This window comes from Nyctereutes procyonoides, unplaced genomic scaffold, assembly GCF_905146905.1.
Source record: "Nyctereutes procyonoides isolate TBG_1078 unplaced genomic scaffold, NYPRO_anot_genome, whole genome shotgun sequence".
NCBI classification, from domain to species: domain Eukaryota; kingdom Metazoa; phylum Chordata; class Mammalia; order Carnivora; family Canidae; genus Nyctereutes; species Nyctereutes procyonoides.
This window is the reverse complement of record NW_026575140.1, coordinates 77,631,360-77,657,919: the sequence shown is the minus strand read 5'-3', so window position 1 is coordinate 77,657,919 and position 26,560 is coordinate 77,631,360. Positions and strand designations below refer to the sequence as shown.

The 26,560-nt window shown below is 40.8% G+C and overlaps 1 pseudogene; it reads left to right on the top strand.

Moving 5' to 3' along the window:
- LOC129496938 (40S ribosomal protein S20-like) overlaps window positions 1-17,728 on the top strand; it is an 82,730-nt pseudogene extending 65,002 nt beyond the window's left edge.
- Window positions 17,729-26,560: the final 8,832 nt, after the last annotated feature.

Below are 26,560 nucleotides of genomic sequence, written 5' to 3'. Positions count from 1 at the left end.
TGAAAGTTGCTAAGTCAGTATTGAAATTATGTGTGGGAATGGATGTTCACTAAATTTATTGTGGTGATCATTTCACATTACATATATATTGAATCACTGGTTGTAAACCTTAAACTAGCGCAGTGTTATATGTGAACTATATTTAAATAAAATTTAGAGAAAAAGTCACAGGACCACAGATGGTAGAAGAGACATGACCTTAGCAATCCAGTAGTACCCAGCACCCCCATTTTACAGTTGAGAAGACTGAGGGTCACTGAAATTTGGTGACTTTCCCAGGGCTGAATGACTTAATTTGTGAGAAATGAAAACTAGAGCTCAAGTATCCTGATCCTCATATGTTTGTCTTCTCTATATCTATGAGGCAAGCAGTATATTATAGGGGAGGAGACCAGGAACTCTGGACTCCAGATATCTGGGTGTGATTTCCAGCTCTATCACCTCCCACTGAGTAACTTTGAAAATGTCTTAATTTTTGTGAAAATACTATTTCAGTTCTAACATATAGTAAGGGCTCAAAAATATTATTTGTTTTCATTACTATAACTCCCTGTTTTCCATGAGTCCTTATAGCCACCACAGTGTAGGAAGCAGGCACTTGCATCTTGTCTGTCTGCCCCCACCCCTTATCTTCCAAAATGCTTTATACAATCTCTTTGTGCTTTATATCTAAACCTCATAACAACCAGGCAAGGTAAGTAGTATCAGTTCATCTTTAAGATGAAAAAAAATAGGCACAAAGAAATAATTTGTCCAATGTCCAGAGTGAACAAATCAGGATTCTCTTTGATTACAAAATCTAGACAACTTCCATATATGTAAGGTTAATAATTAGCAGAGGACAGGGTAGTGTTCATCTTCCCAAAACATGTTTTGGAAGTGCATTCTCTTGTTTGCTGGTGAGATGGCTTCACCTCTAAACCACTTCCTCTTTGGTAATAAAAGACCCATTTTTTTCTTACCTCAGATTCTCTGAAAGTCATGTATGTGGAGAAGGGAGTTTATAAGTCCTTCGAGAAATAAAGATGAATTCCTAATAAAAGTGGGAGTATCTTACTTTTTTGTTTCTTGAGGTTGTATTTGGCCTTAAGAAGACAGAAGTGGGGGCACCTGGGTGGCTCAGTCAGGGAAGCTTTGTGCTTTTCATTTTGTCTCAAGTCATAATCTCAGGGTCTTGAGACCAGACCCCACATTGGGCTCCACACTCAGTGAATTTGTTTGAGATACTCTCTCCCTCTCCCTCTGCCCCTCCCACTTATGCTCTCTCTCTGTCTCTCAAATAAATAAATCTTATAAAAATATGGAAGCAAAGGAAAACATCTTCTTTGAAAAATAGATAAGAACAACTTGATTGAGGAAAAGTAAGAAAAATTCAGGTTTTTTTTTTGTTCTCACAAAATTCTCCAGGATTATTTGCTCTGTTCTCAATGATAGCCTGCCATGTTGTTAGTCCCCTTAGAGGAGAAAGCTGAAGTCCAGAGCTCTTACAAGGCTTCTTATTAAATCCTTGTTTCCTTTTAGTTCAAGTGAGTTCTTTTATTCTTGTGTGTGATTTTGAATTTTCTTGGCAAAGCTAAGGGGAAAAAAGCCTCCTCCTGAACAGATGAGCATCTCTCCTCTTCATATCGATTTGAGAAAAGGAGCTTCTGCCACAGACTTTCATCAGGATTAAAGAGTTCTGATGTCTGCCCTGCAAATGTGAAATTTCAGGAAGTAGCCAGCATAGAATAATGGTTTATCAGAAGCAAACCTGAAGCAGGCATTGGCCAGTTACTCTCTTGAATATAGTGAAGGGTAGCAGTCAACCCATCAGCCAACATTTACTTGTTCTAGAACCATGAGTAGACATAATGGCATCTCTGACCTTAGGAATTTACCTCTTAGTAAAAGGAAAAGCAGCAAACACATAAATAAATCAGGATCAGACAATAAGCTAATAACTGTACTACTTATGAAATAATACATTTTAGTTCACTAAATGCTCTTCTGTGCATAACTTCACTTAATTTTCACAAGGATTAATTGTGGTTTTCTAGGGAGGCAGTAGGCCCTGGGATGGGAAACACATTCTCTCTGGCTCTCTCTCTTTTCCCTTCCATTTGCCCTGGGTTGGTGTCATGCTTTGAATCTCCCTTACTTCCTATCATGGAGGTAAAAATCTCTTCCTCAGTTTGAGCTCTGGGTCATCCTCTTATCTCTCCTGAAGTAAGCTCATCCAACCCAATGACTTTATATATCATCACCATGTTGATGCTTCTAGATCTGTTTCTTTATCCCTATCCTTTCATGTGAGCTCCAGATTCATATATTTGACTCTACAACTAAGTACAGCTGATACTGTAATTAGATGCCTCACAGAAATCACAATGTTAAAATATCAAAATGGAACTTCTGATTTTCTCCTCCTCTCAACCTAGTTCTTGCTGCACCCAGCCTTCATCCCTCCCAGTCTAACCTCTAGAGGAAAAGAGCCTCACCAGCCACCTATGGGCTCAGGCCAGAATCTTAAGAGTGACCCTTAATTTCTGTCCTTTCATCACAGCCAACATCCAGTCTATGAGCATGACTTGACTGCATGTCTACAGATACTTCAAGCTGTTTTTCTCTCCTCATCACTTGCACCATCTTACCCCAAATCCTCATTGTCTCCTGGTCAGGTACCTGCAATGGTTCCCTAATCTATTTCCCTGCTGCTATTCTGCCCTTCCACACCCCTTGACAAGCCATTCCCTAGATAGTATCTAGAAAGATCTTTAAAAAGCAAAGCAGAACAAAGCAAAACAAAACGAACTCCTGTCCTTCCTGTGCTTTAGTCTTTTAATGACTTCCAATTCTACTTAGAAAACATTTAAACTCCTTCCTCTGCCTTAAATACCATGTGTTATATGGCTGCTACACATGTGCTAAACTCCCCAACCTCATTCCGGCCTCCTATCCACCTCGTCACCATTGTTCAGCCTTCCCTGGCTTTCTGACACTTTCTAGAACATGCCAAGCTCTTTCCTAGACCAGGAGGTTTTGCACCTGTTGTTTTCTTTCCCTTTCTGGCTCTTAGCCTGTCTCCTCCTCATTTTCCACACTTCATTTTAAATTTAACCTCTCCTGGCCATCCTCTCCCTTTACTTATTCCTCTATCATCACACCTGATTGATTTTCTTCTTAGAACTTAACTTTTGTCTAAAACTATTTCAGTCTGGAAGTGGGATTGTCCATGTATTTCAGGGCAGTTTTCCAGATTTCCCAGATTTTGGGGCCTTATGTTAAGTCATCTATTTGCCATCTTGACTTAATAGCTCACAATGGCATTTCCTAGAATCCTGCCTTTCCTTGATTTCTAACAAGACTAACTGATCTATTCAAGCCACATAGAGGCAAATTTTCTGTTTGCCAATCAAAGCCCTTTGTACTTTCTGAAACTTAGGTGACGGTGGTTAATTAAGGTGGGGGATGGTTTTCAGAAGAAGGGACAAAGAATGTGCCTGTTGACTGTGTAAGATCAATGCATTTTCACTAAGTAAATTCCAAAACTATTAGTCAGTGATTTTCAGTTAGCTACTACTTGTGCCTCTCTTCTCTCTCCTTAGTATAATGGAAAGAAAACTCTGCTTACCCTCATGTAGACACAGTATAAAGCCTAATGAAATCTTTGAGCTAGAGAGGCATACTTTACCTGGGTAATTCATTCTGGTTTTATTTCTCAATAATTTTAAAGCCATAAGAAGCAGCTTCTCAGGACAAATATTTTGTACTTCTGGTTGCTTTTTTTTCTTGCTCATAACATTGTCATCCTTGTTAGGTGCCCACTTCAGAGTAACCTCTGCTGGAAAGAAAATGAATACGACAAAGGAAGAAAGATATGACACCAAAAGGGGGGTGGTTGGGTCGGAGTGCAGGAGAGGCCAGTATGAACAATCTCTGCTCCTGCCTGTTTTAATTATCTCCCAGTTTAGTTCAACACTAGCTTCCCTGTGGCTGTCATGAGCTGTGACTTTAGCTCATGGTATCTGAGTACACTGAAATTTAACACCGCCGACATTGTAATGATGCTCAGTACCATGCTCTAATTAAAGCCAGCCACTGGCAACCATATGCGAAGGAGATGATGCAGTGAACTTGATGCCTGAGAGGGAAAGGAGAAGTAGCAAGGAGGTAGCCAGTGAGAGCAAGAACTCTGCAGTCTATACAAGGAGCACAATGTACAAGTATTGACCATTATCTGCTCTTCCGTCCTTGTGGCTCCTAGGGGATTCCCCTGCTCTGGTTTTGCTTCTCCAGAGTGAGGAGAGGTGATGTGGTTCAGTTGGAAAATACCCCAAAATAAACACACAAGAAAAGCTTCATTCCATAGGGAAGAAAACCAAGGCCTGGAATAGGAGTGTAATGACAAACTCAAGCTTCACCCAGATCATTTCTCACACAACTACTTAAAGTGTGAGGCTTAGCAATGATCAATGAATTGATAATTAATCTGCAATATTGGCAACTAAGCTCCAGTGATTTTTCTTAAGAGACAGGCTACTGCTGGCTAGGCCATAAAGCTGCATCAACATTATTGATAAAGAGAGACAAAGTCACAGTCAGTGTCATCTCCATTGACTTTCCCACCTCTTCCTACCCACAAGCAATCTCAATAGATGGCACCATCTCACTCGCTTCTTTAAACTGAATCCTAGGGATCATCCTTGACCTTCTCATTCATCGGGGCTCACATTCAACCCGTCTGAGGTTCCACCCATCTGCCTTCATGATAGTCTCCATTCGTCTATTATCCACCTCTAACCACCACCATAGACCAAGCCAATGCTCTCTCCCAGACTACTAAATATGACCCTGAGCAGCCTCCTACATCCATTTGTGCCTTTCCACCACCTTTGGCCCTGACAGCAGCAGAGTATTGTTTTTATCTTTATTTATGTATTTAATCTTATATTTTAGGGAGGGGGGAAGGGCAGAGAGAGAGAGAGAGAGAGAGAATCTTAAGCAGGTTCTATATCCAGCGTGGATCCTAACTCTGAGCTGATCTTACAATATTGGGATCATGATTTGAGCCAAAATCAAGAGTCAGATGCTTAACCGACTGAGCCACCTAAGTGCCTCAACAGAGCATTGTTTACTAGCATAAAATCAACTCCTTTTCATACCCCTGCTTGAAAATCTACAATGATTTTCCATTACATTCCGAAAAAATCCAAACAGCTCACCCTGGTCTATAGGTCCTTTATATAATTTGACGGCAGCTAATTTCTCCTACTTCATCTTGCATCTTTCTCCACGTTGCTCACTGCACTGTAGCCACATTGGCCTTCTGTTCCCTGAAGATGCTGAAGCCATTCCTCCTGCAGCCTTTTGTATCAGCTGTTCACTCTTGAACGTTCCTCCCCCAAACACTCTCCAGGTTGACTTCTCATCACTCAGAACTCAGCCTCAAATGTCTCCTCAGAGAGATTGCATACACAGTCATCATCATATTATTCTGCTTTATTTTCTTTGTGGCACTTACCACTCTCTGAAATTATTTTATTATTTACCATTATCTTTGACTCTGCTGTCTAGAATGTAAGGCACATTTGAGCTAAGACACTGTGTCGTTACTCTTTTTATTCTCAATGCCCAGAACAATGCTGGGTGCAAGAAGGGGCTTCCTCAAAAAACAGTTGTTGAATGAATAAATGAATGAAAACATGGAAGGTCAATCATCATTAAATCATCATCGTAGCACCTGTCACTTTCTATGTGCTTATTATATGCCAGATGCATTATCCCAATTAATTTCCACCACAACTACATGATAAAAACATTACTATTGTCAATTTATAGACAAGAACTAAGGTTTAAAAAGTTATAAAACTTCCCCCAGGGTCGCAGGTAGAGAAGAATGAAAGCAGTCCATCTGGCTCTGAATCCTCTGCTTTTCTGCTCTCACACGGTGGTTACATCGTATGGCTGGTACTGCTTTATTGTTGGGGCATGGATTTAAATCCATTCATTTGTTTGTTCTTTTATTTTGTCAGCTGTTTATTCAGGACCCTTTGTGTGCTAGGTGCTAGATGTATGAATTTCACAGTGAACAAGATAGAATTCTTGCTTTCTTTTTTCTTACACTCCAATAATTATTTGGTTAATGCTCACAAGAGTAATTCTGATGATGTTAGTCAGCTGGGGCCTCCATAACAAAATGCTGCATACTGTGGGGCTTAACCAATAGAAATTGATTCCCTCACAGTTCTGGAAGCTGGAAGTCCAAGATCAAGATGCTGGTAGGGTTGGATTCCTTCAGCTTTGCTCGCTGGTTTGCAGAGAGCCACCCCCTTGGCGTGTCCTTACATGGCCTTTTCTCTGCACATATGCATCCCTGGTGTCTTCTCCTCTTTCTATAAGGACACAAGTCATAGTGAATTAGGGCCCCACTTCTCTGAATTCATTTACCTGTACCTATTTGTTCATTTAGGAGAGTGGGTGAGGCACACATGTGCATGCTTATTGGTGGGGAGAGGCAGAGAGAAATATTGAGAGAATCCTAAGCAGGCCCCATGCCCAGTGTGGAGCCTGACTGGAGGCTCCATCTCAAGACCTTGAAATCACCACCTGAGCTGAAGTCAAGAGTTGGACACTTACCAACTGAGCTACCTCTACCTTTTTAAAGGCCTTATCTCCAAATTCAGTCAAACAGGGGGTTAGGGCTTCAGCATATGAATTTTGGGAGGGCACAATTCTGTTGATAATACTGATCATCTGAAAATAGGAACTCTTTAAAGATATGAATAAAATTTGAATTTTCAATTGGATTAATATACTTACACTCTGTATAAGCCCTAGAGTGAACTCATTTATATTAGTATATGATACCTGTGTTATTTCAAAGTCCAAGACTATATTTTGCAATGAAGTGCAAAATTAGTTATTTCTAAGAGAAAGACCTGAGGAAATCGTATCGCAAATAAGAAGGGCACTCGGATGTATAATATTCACAGTAGCATGGGATAGTCACAGAGGAACAGATTTATCTTGAACATAGCCAAGGCTATTTCTTTCATTCATGTCTTTGTTAGTGAATGAGAAACTTTTTAATACATAATGGATTTTCATACCACATCTCCTAGCGGAAGTGTTTAAAGAAGATTCTGGAATGATAGTGACTGAAGGTACAAAGCAGGTTCTTTTTTTTTTTTGATTTTATTTATCTATTCATGAAAGACACAGAGAGAAGGAGAGAGGCAGAGACATAGGCAGAGGGAGAAGCAGGCTCCCCATGGGGAGCCCAATGTGGGACCTGATCCCAGGACCCCGGGATCATGACCTGAACCAAAGGCAGATCCTCAACCACTGAGCCACCCAGGCATCCCTACAAAGCAGGTTCTAACTGGATTTGAATAGTCTCTCTCACAGATTTTGCAGAACAGAGTGATCTAATGTTTGGCTGAGATTCAACTATGTTCATGATCTTTGCCTGGAACACCAGCATTGATCATTAACTGAAGGAGAGGTACAGTCATCCAATATTTAAAAATAGTACCTATACAAGAACATCTTTATTCTTGGGTTTGGAAAGAATTATTTTGAGGCTTTTTGCTCATATTAAAAAATTAAAATTTTTATTTTCCTTAGCACCTAATTTAAAAGCTATAAGGTTTAGGGCAGAGCATGAACATTACTTAACAGAGGATAATGTTTAAGAAATGTCAGATTTTTTGGAAAGCCTAGTTCAACAACACAATAACAATAATAAAAATATTGCATTGTTATCAGGTAAACAGTTTGGGTGGTGGGGAATAAAATGGGCATAAAACAGACTAAATTCTGGTCCAAACACTGCCTCTGACTCACTAGGAGTCTTAAGAATAAGCCGACCACCCACCACATGCCAAAAATCTCTGGGGAAGTCTGGGTTTCCTCACATGTAAAATGAGGCAATAGGGCTGATTCCAAGTTTTCTCTATAATGTCCTGTTTTATGGTGTTGCATGATGATTACCAGTTGGATATCAGGTAGGGTTGCCAGATTTAGAAATAAAAATATAGGTGTCCTGTATTGTGTGTCAATCCTGATATGAGAACATGTACTGACAGGCCCCTGGAGAATACAAAGTCATCATGAATAATCTGTAGTGTGCATAATCTGCTGGCATTTAATAGAGGCTTGACTGTTTATGTTAAGTTCTGGAACTTGGAGCATTTCAGATAGGTTTTGGATTGGTTGAGAATGGCCCTCTCCCTACAGCCCCAGGCACAGAACTCAGAGCAAGCTAGGTGACTAAGTGCAACAGAAGCCGCTAAATTCTCCTGAAACTAATATTACAGTATATGTTAATGAAATGGAATTTATTTTATTTTCGAAATGGAATTTAAATAAAAACTTGAAATGTTAAAAAAAAAATTGTACTCTCCCTTCCCTGGCCCTGTAGTGGTTTCCCAATGAGGTAGAAACCCACCAGTAACACTCAAGCTTCTGCCGGGGTCAAGAAGGTAGCCAGGTTCTTGCTATGCCTCTGCCCTTTTATACCAAGCTAGACATCGGCATTCTGGTAACAATGTACCGTCATAGAAAAAAAAATCATACATCAGGTTCTCTGGGATCTTGAACCAAATTCCATGGCCAGGTTGGCCATGCTCTCATGGGATGGGGAAGAAAGGTATCCCTGGGTCAGGGAAAACCATCTCCTTGAAGAACTTCAGAAGAATGTTTGTGTGGCAAGAAATCTGTATAGAAACCAGCAAGCTATTTGTTCCCTGTACCAGAATAGTGCTGCCCTTCCAGCATTTTGAGAACTGACTTATGGTTCAGGTCAGACACAGTACGTAAATTCACCAGCCAAGTTGTCCAGCCCCTAGCAAAGAGAATGTGAGTCAAGCATAGCAAGACGAGGCATATGGGTTCTGGGTTTTGGGGTCGTAAATACAGGTTAGCAGCTTCAAACCAATTGCTTCTATCCCTTGACACATTTCCATTTTAAGGTTAAGTAGGTTTAATTACACAGCTCCTTTTCCCATCTTTGCTTCTTTTTGACATTACATAAGATATTTTAGGAACAGAGAAAGGTTAATGGGCCTATGATGGGGCCTAGAATTAACTTCCTTAATTAAGCCTCTAGAAGACATCTTTTCATTTCTTTTAATGACCTGTCTTGGTTAAAAAAGACCCAAAACTCCTGCAGTTTTGTGCAGGACCTGCTTGTATAAGACCTGCACAATCCATCACATGATTGGAGCTTTGTCTTAGATGATGTCTCTGGTTTAAAGCAACTGCTGTCATCGACACGGGGGTGGGGGAGCGGTGGGGAGCGAAGTTGATGGGCAAATGAGATTAATCGGTTCAATGTTGTGACTTTGGAAAATTCACCTTTGCAGATTTTGACACGGTTCAGGCATCAGTTTATTTTTAGAGAGTAAATAGATGACTCTATCCCTCCTCAAATTATGCTCATCAAATATTTGTAAATCAAATCACAATTTAAATGTACCAGTGAGTGGACTATAATCCAAAACCTTGCCATGAATCTTTTCTAAAACTCGTATCATACTCTTAATTTATCTCTTGTTATTTAAGAAGTTTTAATATGTGTTTTTCTTCCATGAGGGCTACTGTACATTATTTTCTTCCTTCTTTTTTTCAAATGAAATCTCTTTGAGGAACAGTCATCATTGAGGAGATTTTTCTGAACCCATTTTAGCATGACCAGATTCTTTTATATTTAAGGATACTCCCTGTAGTCCTAATTTTTTCTGGCTTAATTTATTGGTATATCATTTACATTTCTTGGTATTATTAGAGGAGAAAATATATATGCTATTAGTGTTCTTGCTTTTCCAAGATGATAATTTTAGCAATATTTCCTAATCAGTAATATGTATCTAAATATCTTTTTCAAATTTTAACTATTTTATCTCAATTTTAGCTATATATGCTTCATATTTATATGTATATTTGTTCATATGCATTACATTTATTTATATATATATGTATTTATATCTGGCTGGCAGGTTCTGATAGAGAGATCTAGACCAAGACAACGAAATCTAATCTGTGTTTCTCAAAGTTCTCCAGAGGAACCCACCCCATGTTTATGTGTGTGTCTGGAAATGCAGTCTGCTTTAGAGCTCCAAGCTTGGGTACCAGATGGCTTGTGTTCCTTCTTTCACAAGTCTTCTCTTTTATCTGATCACAGAACTGCCTAAAAGGGGAATTGTTGCTAAATAGCTTCTTGTGACATTGACCTCACCGCTGGGCATGAAACAGAGAGCTGTTATTATCTGAACTATGCAAATGTGAGAGTCAATGAATGTGCACTCCATTGGGAAGTCTTGTGAGGAACAAAATCCTGAATCTGTTCCAGGTGCTTCCATGGTTCTCTTTCCCAGGTGATGGAGCAGCAATGGTTTGTTTCTTATGGTGTGTAGATCCTTCAGTCTGCTAATGGACATCCTGTGTCTCATTACAAAAAAAGTAAATGGAGCCTGGATGGCTGTCTAGGAGAATATCTGCAATGTGCTGCATTCTTAATAATGACACCTCGTCTTTCCTTTTCCTCTAAGTCAGACATTATGTGGTGTGGATGCCTGTCATCACTTGGTGTTTTATTCGTATTACATACCCTGAGTTTAATTCTTTCTATGAGCATTAATTAAGTATCCATATTAAATAGAGTGGAAAATAAATGACCTGATGTCTGTCTTTTGCTGTCCTCTTCAGGACAGGGCTGGAATGGGCAAATTAATCTGTAATAGGATGGCCAGACTGGGAGGTGGCAGGAAACATGTGGCATGGCGACAAAGGCTGTGCAGATCCAGCTGCAAAGTTCAGAGCATAATATCTGAAGGGTAAGGCAACTCAAAGTAGTTAACTTCATGGAATTCTGCAGTAATTAGAACATGATCAAGAAACACCAACAAGCAAACAATATATGGAAACTTTTCTGTGTTTCCCTCATCTATAATGGAGACAATTCAGTACTCAGTAAATTGGTTTGTTGTGAACATTAAATTTGTTTAATATACATAAAGTACCCTGAATGGTGTTTGGCACATAGTAAAGTTGAATTAATGTGTGAAATAGCATTATTGTTGTTTTCACCAGCAGAAACCAGAGTATAAGGTGGATTCTGGGCCTTAGGAGCAGGGAATAGGAAGGCAAGGTGGAAGACAGGGTGCAAATGTAGTTTAACATCTGATGAAGAATGCTGAGTTGGAGTTCCTGAAATCTCCCCTGCTTGGATCCCAAGTTGATCTTGGAGACTAACTGAGCTGGGCTTGAAGCAGAGGATCCCAAGAACCCCAATGTGGGGAAATAGGGTAGCAGAGGTTAAGACCCAGTTTCTAGAACTGTTTAATTGACCTAACCTCTTGACTTCCTTTCCTCCTGACCACACCATCAGGCCCCCAGGGAAAGAGTTCTCTGACCATCTGGGAGAGTGGATAGTGTCCATGTTAACTATCATAGACTGACAGTCCCCAGAAGGTAAGGTTTGGTTGTGCCTTAGGCTATAATTCTTCTGATTATTAGATGGCACAGGTGATTAGGTATTTAATAAATGATATGAGGTAGATCATTTCCTTTTAGGGTAGTGACAGAGCTAACTAACATAGGTAATTTTCACTATTATTATCAATTCTATTACTTAGTATCCATCATTGTTGAATCTCAAAGATTAATCCATTGCAAATATTTCCACTAGATCTGTGGTTGCTGGGTATTTTTCACAGTTCCCAGGGATAATGTGGTACCTACTTCACACAGTGACCCTAATTATTTCATTCGTCAAACATTCACTGAATGCCTATTATATGTTGGCAATGGTACTTGATACTCAGGATACAAAAGAAGAATGTGACATGGTTCCTGACTCCAAGGTGTCATAAACTGGTGCAAGGATAAAGACAAGTTAGCAAGCATAGTTCAGTGAAAGTGCTGCTAATTGAGCAACCATGAGATGTTAATGGGATCCAGGGATGATTAACTCTACTCAGTGATTGAGAGTCATGGTCAAGAAGAGCTGATAGTGGGATAAAAAGAACTCCAGATCTTTCTCCACTTCTTTTTAGATTTATTTGTTTATTTGAGAACAAGAGAGAGCATGGGGGTGGGGGATAGTGGGAGAGGGAAAGAGTCTTTTAGGCAGACTCCCCACTGAGTGTGGAACCCAACTTGCAGCTCCATTTCATGATCCTGAGATCGTTACCTGAGCGGAAACCAAGAATCTGATGCTTAACTGACTACACCACCAGCCTCCCCTTCCTTGACTTTTAATGGGGTTACATCCCAGTAAATCTACTGTAAGTTTAAAATGTATTTAATATACCTAACTCACCAAGCATTGTAGCTTAGCCTAGCCTACCTTAAACATGCTCAGAACACTTATATTAGCCTACAGTTGGGCAAAATCATTTAATGTGAAGCCCATTTTATAATGAAGTGTTGAAAATCTCATGTAACTTATTGAATATTGTACTGAAAGTGAAAAACAGCATGGTTATATGGGTATGAAACACTTGTCGGTGTATTTGTTGTTGACCCTGGTGATCCTGAGGCTGACTGGGAGCTGTGGCTGGCTGCTTCTACCCAGTAGTACCAGAGGGGATCATACCACATAGTGCTAACGAGGAAAAAGATTCAAATTCAAGATTCCATGTATGGTTTCTACTGAATGTAAATCCCTTTCAGACTGTCATAAAGTCAAACCATTATAAGCTGAACCATGACAAACTTGGGGCTGTCTATACAAGGTCTTAAAAAAAGAAAGAGTTTATTTGGCAGCAAAAGAAAAGGTATTCACAACAAAGAGACAGCCTGGGAAAACAGGAGAGGGATGAAACACGTGTATTAGGAAGTTGGTGGAAAAGTAGGAAAGTGGGAGAAATAGTGGTGGGTGGGTAAAGAAAAGCGCTATCCCCATAAACCTTACACTAAAAACTTGAAAGTATTGAATTATTGAAAATCATTAGAGGACTTTAAACGGGAAGACAATATGATCAGATTTGCCTTCAAGAATGTTCTTTCTGATGACAGTTTAAAGGATGCAATGGATGAGAGCAAAATACTCCACTGGGAGACCAGGTGTGCAGTTGAGAGACTATTTTAATGTCGATGTTGCATATAATAAGGACCTGAGATGAAGCAGGGGCATAGAAAGGAGGATTGAAAAAAAATCATTTAGGAATGTCCATGAGGTTGCAAATGGTAAGATTTTATTTATTTTAATGGTTGAGTAGTATTCCATTGTGTATATATACCACATTTTCCTATCTATTTATCTCTTTTTTTAAAAAATTTTATTTATTTATGATAGGCACACAGTGAGAGAGAGAGAGAGAGGCAGAGACATAGGCAGAGGGAGAAGCAGTCTCCATGCACCGAGAGCCCAACGTGGGATTTGATCCCGGGTCTTCAGGATCACGCCCTGGGCCAAAGGCAGGCGCTAAACCGCTGCGCCACCCAGGGATCCCTTATCTATTTATCTCTTAATGGATACTTAGGTTGCTTCAATATCTTGACTATTGTAAATAGTGCTGCCATAATCATAAGGGTACATATATCTGAAATTAATATAACACTGTATGTTAATTATACTTGAAATAAATAAATTTAAAATATCATTTAAGAGGTAAAATCAAATGGACTTGGTAGCCGGCTGGATGTCTAGAAGTGAAGGAGAAGTACTTAATGCCAAATATATTTACTGCTGGTTATCACAGTCCACAATGCATAATTCTCCTTCAGGTCCTTACTGGTGAGCCAAAGCAAATTCTGCCTTAGTAGCCATGAGAGAGGAAAAATGGGATTGATAAAACAGCTGGAGCCAAAAGGGAAGTTTTGGATTTCACTGGGGTCCTTTCTTTCTCCATTTAAATGCACAGAAAACCCAAGGAGGTTCACTAACTGAAATTGTATAGATGGAGCTAGTGGTGAACCCAAAGAGTCCTAGTCTTCATCTCTTGACCAGTCCTTCTCAAATTTAAAGTGCCCACCAATAACCTGGAGATCCTACTAAACTACAGCTTCTGATTCAGTGGTTCTGGAGCAAGGTTTGGGATCTCACCTGTTTAACAAAGCCCCCCAGTAAGGCAGATGTATGGACCCCAATTTGAGTAGTCTATCTTTAGATTTTTTCACAAAGAGAGATGAACAACTTGTTGATGCAACTAAATGACCACAACCCTGACTGCAGCAATTGGGAAAATGGTACCATCTCAGATTATGCTCCAAGACCTTTCAGATCTTGTCTGGGTAGGGCCTCTTAGGAATGGCACCTGTCTCAGGAAGAGAGCTGGTCATGTCCTATTTAATCATATGTAGTCTGAGCCTATCAGGTTGTTGTGGTGTTCCACCAAGAGCCACAAAGAGTTTTCTCTCCATGCTGCCCCCAGCATGTCTCCCTGAGTAATAAAGCCCTAACTCAAACCTGAAAGTAATTCCAACCCCCTGGCCTAGACACAGTCTCACCTAGCCAAAGTGGAATAGCATTGAGTTTTGTTTAACTTGCTGTGGGATTGAGGAGTATTTGGGGTTGAGAGAGTTATAAAGGCTCTTTGTAGCAATTGCAATATTTATGTACCTCTCACCAGAGACAAACAAGACTGGAAATTAGGGAGCTGGCTCCTTTTCACCTTGGGAGTCAGCCCTTATCCATGTTTGACCTCTACTTACTGACCATGTGGTGCTCAGGTTATGGTTTGTTTATATATGCCAGCTCTTTAATTATGAGAGCATAAGTCCTAGGGACCAGGACCAGATGCTGGGGTTGGCATTGCCTGGTGGGAGACTGGCACTGACAAATGGCCTTGGGTGGCTCAGACCCAACCTGGCCTGCTCTGGTTGCCTGAAATAGAGAGTAAATTTTTGCTGTAGGAAGACTGCAGTGGGCTCTGAAATTAAGAGGAATCTGGTGTGAGGAAAGGTGCTATCTTGGGAATCAGGAAACTCAGCAATAACTGGCTATGTGATGTTGAACAAGGCATTTTTGTCTTTCTTGGCCTTGGTTTCTTTCTCTGCGAAATGAGGAGGTAGGCTAGGTCAGTAATGTTCTAAGAGTTCTCTACAAAGCCCTACAGTCTTCATGGAGGTGCCAGGAGGATCAGGCTGGATCTACCAAAAAATTACCAACTCTGGCTCATGTGAGTTGGTAGCTCTCCAACAGACACATGGCCTTAGTTTTTGGTATCATGGTAACCTTTTACCATTCCACAGAAGTGTTCCCATTGATGAGGCCATTGACTTAGATTTTTGACTTTCTGTAAGAGTTCATTTAATCCTAAGCACTAAGAAAATTCTAGAAGATAAGAAGTCTCAAAAAAATTAGCTTTAATGTTGCCCTCAGGAATTCCATGATCATGGATCACACATGGAAAATACTTAGGATAAAAAAACATTAAAAAAAAAGCACAGTAACTATATGAGTGTTACAGAATCTATTGTATTTCTAGGGTATTCCTCATCCTAAGAAGATTGACTTCTGAAAAACCAGCTCCAGAATTAATTTTAGTAAACCAAACCAGAATGAATATCCTTTTTTAAAAAATACATTTTTACAGGGTCCTGGACCATAAGCTGGAGCTACATAGCTGGAGCAACAACTAGACTTGTCTTTATCTCAAAATATTTCTTCTAAGTAGCCTATAATCTTAGCCATTCATTTAAAAGAGGTTGGCTTATCTTCATTATCTTGATTGTGTGCTTATATATGTGTTAAAATTCTTTCTGAGGTCTGTACTAGAGGGACTGTTACCATACTAGTATTTCACCAACTCTGACTTGCCTAGGAGTGTGTTCCTTCAGCAGGTTGTATGGGTTTACAAGTACTGAAGTGCCTAGGAGCAAAGTTCAATCAAAGTGGCTATTTATATATAACTTGTACTTACAATGGAGCATTTCACAAAGGATTTCCCTTTGTAACATGACAACAGTACCTTGAAAACAGCAGGCATACTTGTTGAATGACTGAATGACCATTCATTCATTTATTCATTCCATGGAGTTGACCCCATCACAGAGCTTTGTATGAATTACAGATTTTTTTGCTTTGGAGAATTGAAATGAAGCTATGTTTCTTCTAATAACTATACTTTCATCTTGATTCACTCAGCCAGCTGGGGCTTCATATTTACCTGGCTTTGAAGATCAGTCTTTTTGAGGGCAGAGCTATACATCATCATTCTACTGTTCTGTTTCCTTAATAGGACTGTCCTCTTTGGCTCTTCCCCTTGGCCACAGAAGGATCATTTAACACAGACTACTGACAAAAGGGGCCATTTTTTTGCGTGTGTGTGAATAGGGGTAAGTCATGACTAGTTAATAGAAACTTCATTCTCAAAAATACAGTGAAATCTAGGGGATTTTCATCCTACTGAATATGGTTTTTGATCAGATAATATTAGAATATACAAGTTCATAAGCACAAATTTGAATTTGTTTAGATTTTTTCACATTACAAGGAAATACCTGATTGAAATTTGACATCAAAAGGCTGATAAATTGGACTCAGCTTCCCATGGGATTGAGAACGTCTTCAGAAAATAGTATTACATTCCTACCTTCCAGGAGATGGGGAATTGGCTTTTTAAAGCATTGTATATGAGAAAGGTGATTAATAAACTATCAAAGATGTGAGATTATGGACTTTAGAAAATGTGTTCTGGAACTTAAAGGGTCCATGGATCCAATTCACTTAGCTAAAAAAACTATGGGTAAGATAGCGTGAGACACATGAAGAGGTAGTGAGAAAAAAGCAGGGGATTGTGTTTTCTGTCTCCTTACTTGACCTTGAGCCTCTGTGGATCTTAGCATGCCCATCCACAAACTAAGGACAGAGGATCTGCCTCTCACTTTTCAGTGATCTTGGAGGTTTGTGGAGATAGTAACAATTGGGGCATTATAATGTTAAAAGTGTTGGGGCACCTGGGTAGCTCTGTTGGTTAACCATCTGGCTCTTGATTTCAGCTCAGGTCATGATCTCAGGGTTGTGTGATGGAGCCCCTGTGTGGGGCTCCATGTTCATCTGGGAGTCTGCTTGGAATTGTCTCTCTCCCTCTCCCTCTCAAATAAATAAATAAATCTTTTAAAAAATAATGCTGAAAGTGTCACAGAGGAAGTACACTTCTTTGAGGAAGATGTGGTTTTCAGCTATAGCAGAGCTCTGGATGCCCCACTCTTGCTCCTGACTCACCATTGTTCCCTCTGGCCAAGGAACAAGCTTTTTTTTTTTTTTTTTTTTTTTAAGATTTTATTTATTTATTCATGAAAGACACAGAGAGAGGCAGAGACATAGGTACAGGGAGAAGCAGGATCCTCATGGGGAGCCGGATGTGGGACTGAATCCCAGGACCATGGCCTGAGGCAAAGGCAGATGCTTAAGCCCTGAGACACCCGGATGCCTCCAGGAACAAGCTTTTAAAGACACCAAGAGGACACCCGTGGAACCAGAGATGACAATTCACCGAATTCAAATTACTGTAACCAGCCACAATGAAAAATCTTTGGAGAAGATGTATGGTGATCTGCTCAGAGGCACAAAGGTAAAAGAATCTTAAAGTGAACAGACCAGTTCCAATGCCTACCACGACTCTGAGAATCACTGCAAGAAAAACTCCTTGTGGTCAACGTTCTCAGACTTGGGATCCCTTTCAGATAAGGATCCATAAGTGACTCATTAATCTGCACTGCCCTTCTGATATTATTAAGTAGATGACCCATCAGTATGGAGCCAGGACTTGAGTTTGAAGTCATCATTGCAGACACTTAGATCAACTTTTTGAATATGCTTATTATCGGTTGTTAAGGAAAAAAAAAAAGTCACAGAGATAGGAGAGTGACTCATCATGAAAGAGCCAAGGCAAAAATCACAGGTGTTGAAGCCACACAAGCCACTGTTCAAGTCTGAAATTTTGCCACTTATTAGGATACTTTGAGAAAAACATTTGACTTTTCTGAGCCATATTTCTGTGGTTCCACCTTTAGAATGAAGACAATAAACTTGGGATAAAAAGGTAATTTATATAAATGAAATAACAGAACTCAGAGCACATATTCAGTTCACGGCTCTCATCGCCATCATCTCAGATAAGAAATAGGAAGTTCATTCCAATTTCTTCATTTATCAACAGGTATTTTGAGTGTTCACTATGTACATTGGAAATTATATATGACTTGATGTTTTGGCTTATGATGTCAGCGGAGACAAAATGAGATCATTTTAATGCATACAAAGGGACTACGTTGCCCTTAAATAAAATGCTTCAGTTCATACCTGGCCAGTAAGATTTCAGCTGCACACAAAGTGCTTTTGTTTGTCTTCAGATTTGTATAATCCACAGTTCATATTCTCATCCACTCTTTCTTGTGATTACCAACGTATTTGCAAGATGGTTACATGTTAAAGTAAAGCTGGAACCTAAGCTAATAAACAATGGGCTCCTTGAGGGCAAAACCTATGTTGTAGCTAACTGTGCCTTTCAGGACCTAGTAATAGTGAATAGACTTCAAGTTTTGTTCTGGAGGAGATGAAAGCCATTTGAAAACTTTGAGAAGTATCGTGAACTGACTATATTCGAAGAGACATATTCTACTTTATGTGGGGGACAGCTGCTTAAGGGGGCAAGGGTGAAGGCAGGGAGGCCCTTGAATGGTCATTGTAATAATAAAAAAAGTGACATTATAGTGATCTGGTCTCAAGTAGTTGTGGTGGGAAATGGTGAGAAATGACTGGATTCTGGATCTGATTTGAAGGTAGCATGACCGAATTTGCTGGTAGATTGTAGCATGAGAAAAAGAGAAGAGTCAAGCCTGAGTCCAAGGATTTGGGATTGAGCAATGAGAAGAAAGATATTGCCACTTAACTGAGAAGAAGAAGACTGAGAGACTGAGAGCTAGTGGGAAAACTCTTGAAGGGAAATCAAGGGTACAATTTTATGTGACTTAAATCTGAGACTTCTATTAGATACCCAAAAGAAAATGCAGAGTTAACAACTGGATTATTTGAATCTAGATTTCAGCAGGAATGTATGAAGCAGGAGATAGGAATTTGACAATCATTGGCGTATAGAAGGTATTGGCATCAAGGGACTGGAAGAGATTGCCAGAGAGTGAAAGTAGGGAGAAAAGAAGATGAGGTCCCAAGTGTGAGTCCTAGACCACTACAATGTCAGAGGTCAAGAAGATGAGAAGGAACCAACAAAGGAGAATAGGCTGATAGGATGGAGGAGAACTGGGAGATTGCTGTCTTGGAGACAAAGATAAAAAAAGTAAAGATGTGTCAAGTAGACGGAGGAAGTGGTCAACTGTGTCAAACATGGCTAATAAGCCAAATAAGATGAGGATTGAGAATTGACCTTTGGATTTGGCAAAGTGAAGGTTTATTGATGATCCCGACAAAAACTGTGGTACAAGAAACATTGGAATGGTGACCAGATCAGAACGTGTTCAAAAGAGGAGAAGAAAGAAACAGGGAGACTGAGAACAGACCTCTCTTACATTTTTTCCGTCAAGGGGAGGAAAGTCATGTTGGGTGAGAGGGAATGCATTAAAAGTGTAAGGTGCAAGCAGGGGCCCTACATATGGCCCAAGGACTACTGAATCAGACTGGATGCTGCCTATAGGTCTGGAGCATGGTCTTGGAGGGCCCTGCTGATCCAGACTTTAACCCTTTGGTCCTGGATTATGAAATGTCCAGGAGGTCTTAGGGGAGGAGTTGGGTTGAAAAAAAAAATAGGAGAGGAGATACTGGGGAAGTTCAGGGTAGTGGGTGTTTCCCAGCAGGTCCAGAAATATCTCAGTACTTTTAACACTCAGTGTGGTAGTACCAGTATGTTTTAGCTGAATACCAGCCTGGATCCACAAAGAGGATTCTTTCTTTATTATCTTGGTTTTTTAAGAAGAGGATATTGCTGACATATTTTCATGATGATGAAAAGACTAGAAGAGAGGGGAGACTGGAAAATTCAATGATGTAAGAGGACGACATGAGGAATATAGGAAATCCTTGAGTTGGTGAGTGGGGATGGGGTTACCACATAAATAAAAGGGTTGGTTTTGATGGAAACACAAATTTTTTGTTCCTTATAGCAGGAAGGAGCACAGAGAAGGGCACAGACATGAGTTAGCTGCTAAATGGTGGTAGAAGCCATGTGAAATTTTTCTTCTGGTTGCTCCTATTTTCTCTGTGAAAGACAGGACATTTATTAACACCCCAACTTTTTATCTTCCTCAAGATCACTATGCATCTACATTTTATCTGAGATTTATGTAGAATTCTGGGAAAATGCTGGTCACTACACCAACTTTTGCTTCAGTGTCTCCAGCTGTGAGATTTCAATCACATCTCATTCCAAGAATGATGATCGGAGCCCCATTTCCTTTCGAGAGAGTTTGTAGAGTGTGATGACCCTTGGCCCTCCCATACCCTGCTTTGCTATGGAGTGACCCGGAAAGGAAATGTTTCTTGCCTGGCACAGTGATGTATCCTGGGCCACTACAGAACCTGACTCAGAGTAGGTGTTCAATAAATATTTGTTGAATGACTAGAGGAAAGGAGGGAAAACAGGAAGGGTGGGGGGGGGGAGGAAATTCAATTTGCATCTAGAAGGGACCCCACTAATCTAGCCTAGTTGCATTATGTTTCTGCTCAGGAGATTTACATCTTGTTTATAACTAATTCCTCTGTTGCATGTTTGGCATTCTAAGATTTTTGCCAAGACTCAGGAATACATCCAAAATGGCTGAAGGATGACAGTGTTTGATTACTTGCCTCTCTCTCTACCTCCGAAGTTAATATGATGCTATCTGAGTGCAAAGGCACAGACAGGGAGGAATTTAATGCAAATTTAGCCAGGAGTCTAGTGCCACTTCACAAAATATTGATTAGGTGTCTGATTTGCTCTCCCCTGACAATGGGCCATAGGAATAAGCCAATGAGGTGGGCTCAACCCCAGCTCGTCATGGTCATTCGATAAAGCCAGGCAACCAATGAGGAGCAGCTACCTTTTGATTGGGCGAGAGGCCAGTGAGGGGGGAAACCATCTTAGCAACAGCAGAAAATATTGCACACGCCCTTGCACACACGCACAAACACAGACATCATGCTTTACCACACTGCTGCAGTGAACAGTCGCCGATTGTGTCTCTTAAGGCTTTTGTTTAACCTCACTCCTGCTTCCAAAGGACCAGTTTCTGTTCACAGATCACACTGCTTACCTGGTCAGTCAGCCCATAATCCCTTTTTAATGGAATGAAGGAACAACACTCCTCCCTGTGCCCCCCCCCCAAACACACATGCACACACACACTCACATATCTTATTAAAGGCCAACTTTGTTCTGCAGGTGGATGGCACAGGCTTTGTTCTGAAATGTACTGTCCCAATCCCTTTCAGGGAGTCGGCCCACCACTGTCCTTTCCTGACCCAACATGCAGATGGGGCAGGAGGTGTGGCATGCAGGATGGCCCACTGCTGGACTGTCATTTCTTCTGCTTCTTATAAGACTGCATGCAGCAGGGCTCTCCCCCAGCTAGCACAGGCTCCAGACTTGATGTGATTTTGCTTACAGGCTTCCCCTTTCATCGTCTGTGGCTGTGGCCTTCACATCCAGGGCCCAGGAAACTTGCCTGTGTTCAGCCTGACATTTGGCAATGTCTCTCTTAGCCACTGGGTTCCAAACATTTAACACTCTCCTTTGAAAGGCTCCTCTCCCCTGGACTCCACTGTGTTTTTGTGTTTCCTGAGCAGCTGTCCTTATTCCCCAAGTGCTGGGGCAGGGGGGCTGCCTGCCAATCCATGGTTTCCCCAAATTAGGAGCTGCCATGGCCTCCTTGCCTCATTTCTCTGCTCTGTCACCCCACATACTGGCTCTGATGGCAGATAGTGATGGCAGGTAACTGGGAGGGTGTGTTGGTTCTAAGCATCATTCTTTCCTCCATGAACTTTGCTTTCTTTGCTCTCACAGCTTGTTTCAGCATGAATCTTTGATCCAAGAGCATCTGTCCATGATTATCCAGTCCTGCTGGTGGCTCTCCCTGCTGATGGTTGTAATTCTGTCTGGTTGGGAGAGACCATCCGTGAGGACAGCCTTTACTCCCTAAGGCGTGTGGCTGTCTTTTATTCTAGAGAAGATGAAGCTGAGAGGATGTCAGAGGAGTTTTCCATCCAAGAAGGATGCTTGTCTAGGAAATGATAGCTGGCTGTTTTCTACCTTCCTACCTACAACACAAAGCAACACAGCATGAAATGGAAGCAAGAAGGGATTAAGTTTCTTCTTAAGTTTCTTCTTCACGAAGCACAAGTTTCTGAATATTAGGGTTAGCAGAACCTGGAATGTATTACCAAGTAGGCTTTGGAGTTACTTTCTGAGTTGGGTACAGTAAGCCATCTCCCAGAGTTTTGGTAAGGTGTATTCTCTTCTCTCACAGAGGCAGTGGCATGGACACGATGACCTCCAGGGCAGCACACCATGGACTTTGGAGTCAGATTGGTCTAGATTCAAGTTGCAGCTGTTGCTGTCGAGCAACATGGTGGTAGCAAACTTCCTAACTTCTCTGGGCATTTAAAAAAATCTGTAAAATGGAAGGCACAATATCAATCATATAGATTTCAATAAAATCAGATGTGTACTTAGGCTTAGGGCTTACCATGTATAAGCATTCAAAAATGTCAAGTCTTCCTTTCAATTCTAGAACTCTCACAGCTTCGTTCCATTGATACACCTCTGGACACAGTATCATTAATCGATTTTTAAGAGGTGAGCATTTACCTAGAGCTTAGCACTATGAGGTCTACATATGGTTTCTGCCCATGACAATTTACATTTGAGGCTGGAAAAGAAGCCAAACAAGTTATGTAACAGGGGGCAGCTGAGGCAAGGCAAAATGAAGGCCAGTTTTATACAGCCAGTAAGTATAATGTGAACAGGACATCTACCTGTCCCCCAAGAAAACATGATTGAAAAGTTGGGACTTGATTAGGACCTTAAAGAAAAGCTATAATTTGGATAAATCTAAGGGGTGGAGCTAGAGAGAGAGGGAGCAGCTGTCCAGGCTGAGGTAACAGCACCAGAAAACCCTCAGGAGAACAGGGTGTGAGGGTGGATGGCAGTAAAGAGGAGCAGTCTCAAGTATATTAGTCAGGGGCTCAGGCCCTGGAATTAGGCCTACCTTGATTTCAGTTCAGGAACTACCACTTATGTCCTTGTGACTCAGTTTCCTCAGCTGTAAAATGGGCATAATGATAGGATTAAGTGGTATCAGAAGCAGATAACATGCTTCGGGTGTGTAGGACTGCAAAAACCATGCTTTAACCCACACACACCCAGGCAGCCCTCGTAACAGGACTGCCAATCCTATTTTTAATGTGAGACTTGAATAGATAAAAGGTAACAGCTCTAAATGACGGTGGACAGAATTTCTTGAGCTGCTGTGGAACTCCATGACAATGACCTCTGGTGTCCTCCCGGACAGCTGCTGATACCCACTTCTCCCTCTGTGGGTTGTGATTCAGCACTCAAGCATTTTCCCTTTTATCTCCCCATTTGCATGCTCAGATTAGACATGGATTTGGTTAGACCTGCATCTGTTGAGACGGCCAGCCAATAATAGAAGCCCTACAGGGACTAATGCCGTCTGGTTTCAGGAGTGGGTCTAGCGAGTGAGGTCTAGGTCAGGAAGCTATTAGCTGCAGAGTCAGGGAATATATTCAGCTGTCATCACTTTTTAATTAAAAATAGCCTAGTGGCACTTGCATTCCACCACTCTGTTGTGGAGAGCAGAGCACCACCCTCTCCCCGACAGTGGGTCCTCCCACAAAACAGGACACATGTCTTCTCTGTGGTCCCAGGTCTCCACAGCTTGTGCAGAGTCCACAAGAAACCAAAGGAAGGGAACAGACACAATGCATACATAACCTCTTCCCAACTCTACCTTTAGTAATGGTAGGTTGGTGAGACGATTTACACCATGGAAATGTGCAAATGCTACAAATCAGGGCTTCTTCCTTGATGGAGAATGGCATGCCAAACACTGACTATCACACCACTAAAAGAGAGGTGATGTAGACCCCCAGCTGGTAATTCCCGAGAAGACCCCTGTGAAGTAGGATTTTGAAACATTCCAGGTTTGGTCTTCATGTTCCATCACATTAAATCTGCTTCTCCCATCGCTTCTATGAAAAAGAACCATGAGAACCAATATGCCATCACTGTAAGAGCCCACTCAGTTAGACCAAAGGCCAAACCCCTTGTCACATGGCCTTGACTTTGTCTACTTTGTGAAGTGTTGATTTTTTCTGTAAAATGGGACCAAGAATAGTGTCAACTAGTTAAGGTCACTGTGATCATCAATAAAATCTTTCATGTGAATCACAGTACCATCCTGGCATGAAACAATCATGAGGTAAATAAATATAGGCTATTTTATTAGTCTCAGCCTTTATAATTCTGGTTGCGGGACGTGATAAAAAAAAGCTGAGCAGGTGTAGACTAACCAAGTGTTATCAGGCTTGTCATAAATGTGGAAGTCTAATAAGGATGTTATTTGACACAGTTCTCTGAACCATGTAACAGTGAAGTCTACCAATATGGTGCCACAACACTTAATTAAAATGTTTAATTTATTACTCTGGTGTTTCTACATTTAAAGGTATTTGTGCAAAACAAAATGAATCACAGTCCCTGCTCTCTTAAATTGACATAATACACAAATTATATATTCAGAATCTTATAGCAATATGCAAATAAAACATCTACATATTTGCAGTTTCATCAACACAAAACATTTCTTTTGTGCTTGTTTTCTATAGGCACACCAGAACAAAATGATTCTTGACAAATACAGTCATTTCTACTCTTGGGGAAATCCAATTTCTACTCTCTTGGAGTTTATGGTGGAAAGGGAACCCTGAGATCCCTCTCATAGATAGACAGATAGATAGACTAGACAAAGAGATAGGGAGTGCTACAAAGGCAAAATAAAAGTTTTTGTACCAAGAGCTAGTTCATAGAAATATGAAGTTATTTACTTTGTGTTGAGCTAGATAAAATTCATTTTAGATGAATGTGAGTTTGCCTCATTGGAATCTTATACATGAGCCAGTAGACTTCGATTAAATATAGTTGCTTATTGTGACTAATTATAGTTTGGTTTTCTTTGAAGTGTGGTTTGCTTTTTCAGAGTTAGCCAGACCAAAGCGAGGGGCCAATTTAGCAGAGACCAGTGGCGAAAGTCACCTAACATTTATCAGTCTATTTACTCCAAGAACTACCCCCTGGCTCCAGTGGTAGCTCTTGAATCAGTGGTTCTACCACAAGGTTCTTCTGTATGGCTAGTCTGTACACTTTCTGGAGAAGTATCCCCAGTCAGCCTGTAGGAGAATCACCCAGAGGGCTTATGAAAATAAGGATTCTTAGACCAAAGTCCAGTTCTGTAAATCATGCAGATGGGATCTAGAAGTTTGCACTTTATCATGGGCCTCAAATGATTGCTCTCCACACCAAACCACTGCCCTAGATGCTACCCTCTTGACACACTTCATATCCTAGGCCTCCTTATTCTTTCTACTGCTGCTTTCTTAGTTCAGATGCTCAGCTTGGCTACTACAGTGGTCTCTTAATTGGTCCTCTAGTTATCCTCTGTATTGTAATAAATATAAGCTGAATAAAATTCAGGTCTTATAGTGTCAGATCTTTCATAACATCCTAAAATAGGATATTTTCTAGAGGATAATTTAGTCCCTTTTCTAAAGATAAGGCTCTCACCAGCCTGGTCTCCTGCCACACCCTTTCAGTGGCTGCTTGCACCCTGCAGCCACACCAATGACTTTCCCAGTTCTCTGAACACACTTGGCTGTGTCACAGCTCCAGGCCTCTGCTCATGTTCTAGCATCTCGAGAGAATGACCTCTCCTCGACCTGCTCCTGGCTCTCTGGTAAATATCTACTGGTATTTAACATAAAAGCTGAAGAATTACCTCTTCCATGATGGCTTACCTAAACATGTTCCCATTTTTGTGGCACCTGCTACCTCCCTTCAATCTGTATTTACTTTGATGACAGCACTTGTAACACTACGGCAGTATTTGGTTCATTTGTTTGTCTTTGTTTTAAAATATTTTATTTACTTATTTGAGAGAGACAGAGAAAGAGAGAAATAATAGGAGTGATGGGGGAAGAACAGAGGGAGAGGGAGAAGCAGACTCCCTGCTGAGGAGGGAGCCCAATGTGGGGCTCGATCCCAGGACCCCAGGATCATGACCTGAGCCTAAGGCAGATACCCAACCGATTGAGCCACCCATGTGCCCCTCCACTGATGTATTTGTTGACATATCTGTCACTCCCTTGAAGGCACTAGCCCATGTGCCTACTCTTGGTATTTGAAGAAACATATTAATGTTTTCCAGAGTAAATGAATGAACCCATGAACTGTACCACAGGGAGCCTCAGTGTATTACCAAACTAAATTTGCAGCCAAGAGTTGGCGGTGTCATCTTTCTTTTAGTGTTGTAAATCTTACCAAGAGTTTTGAAGATCATGAGACAAATGAAACAACTTGGCGTTTTCCATATGTGAGTGGGCTCAATCCAGTTTGACTAATAAATA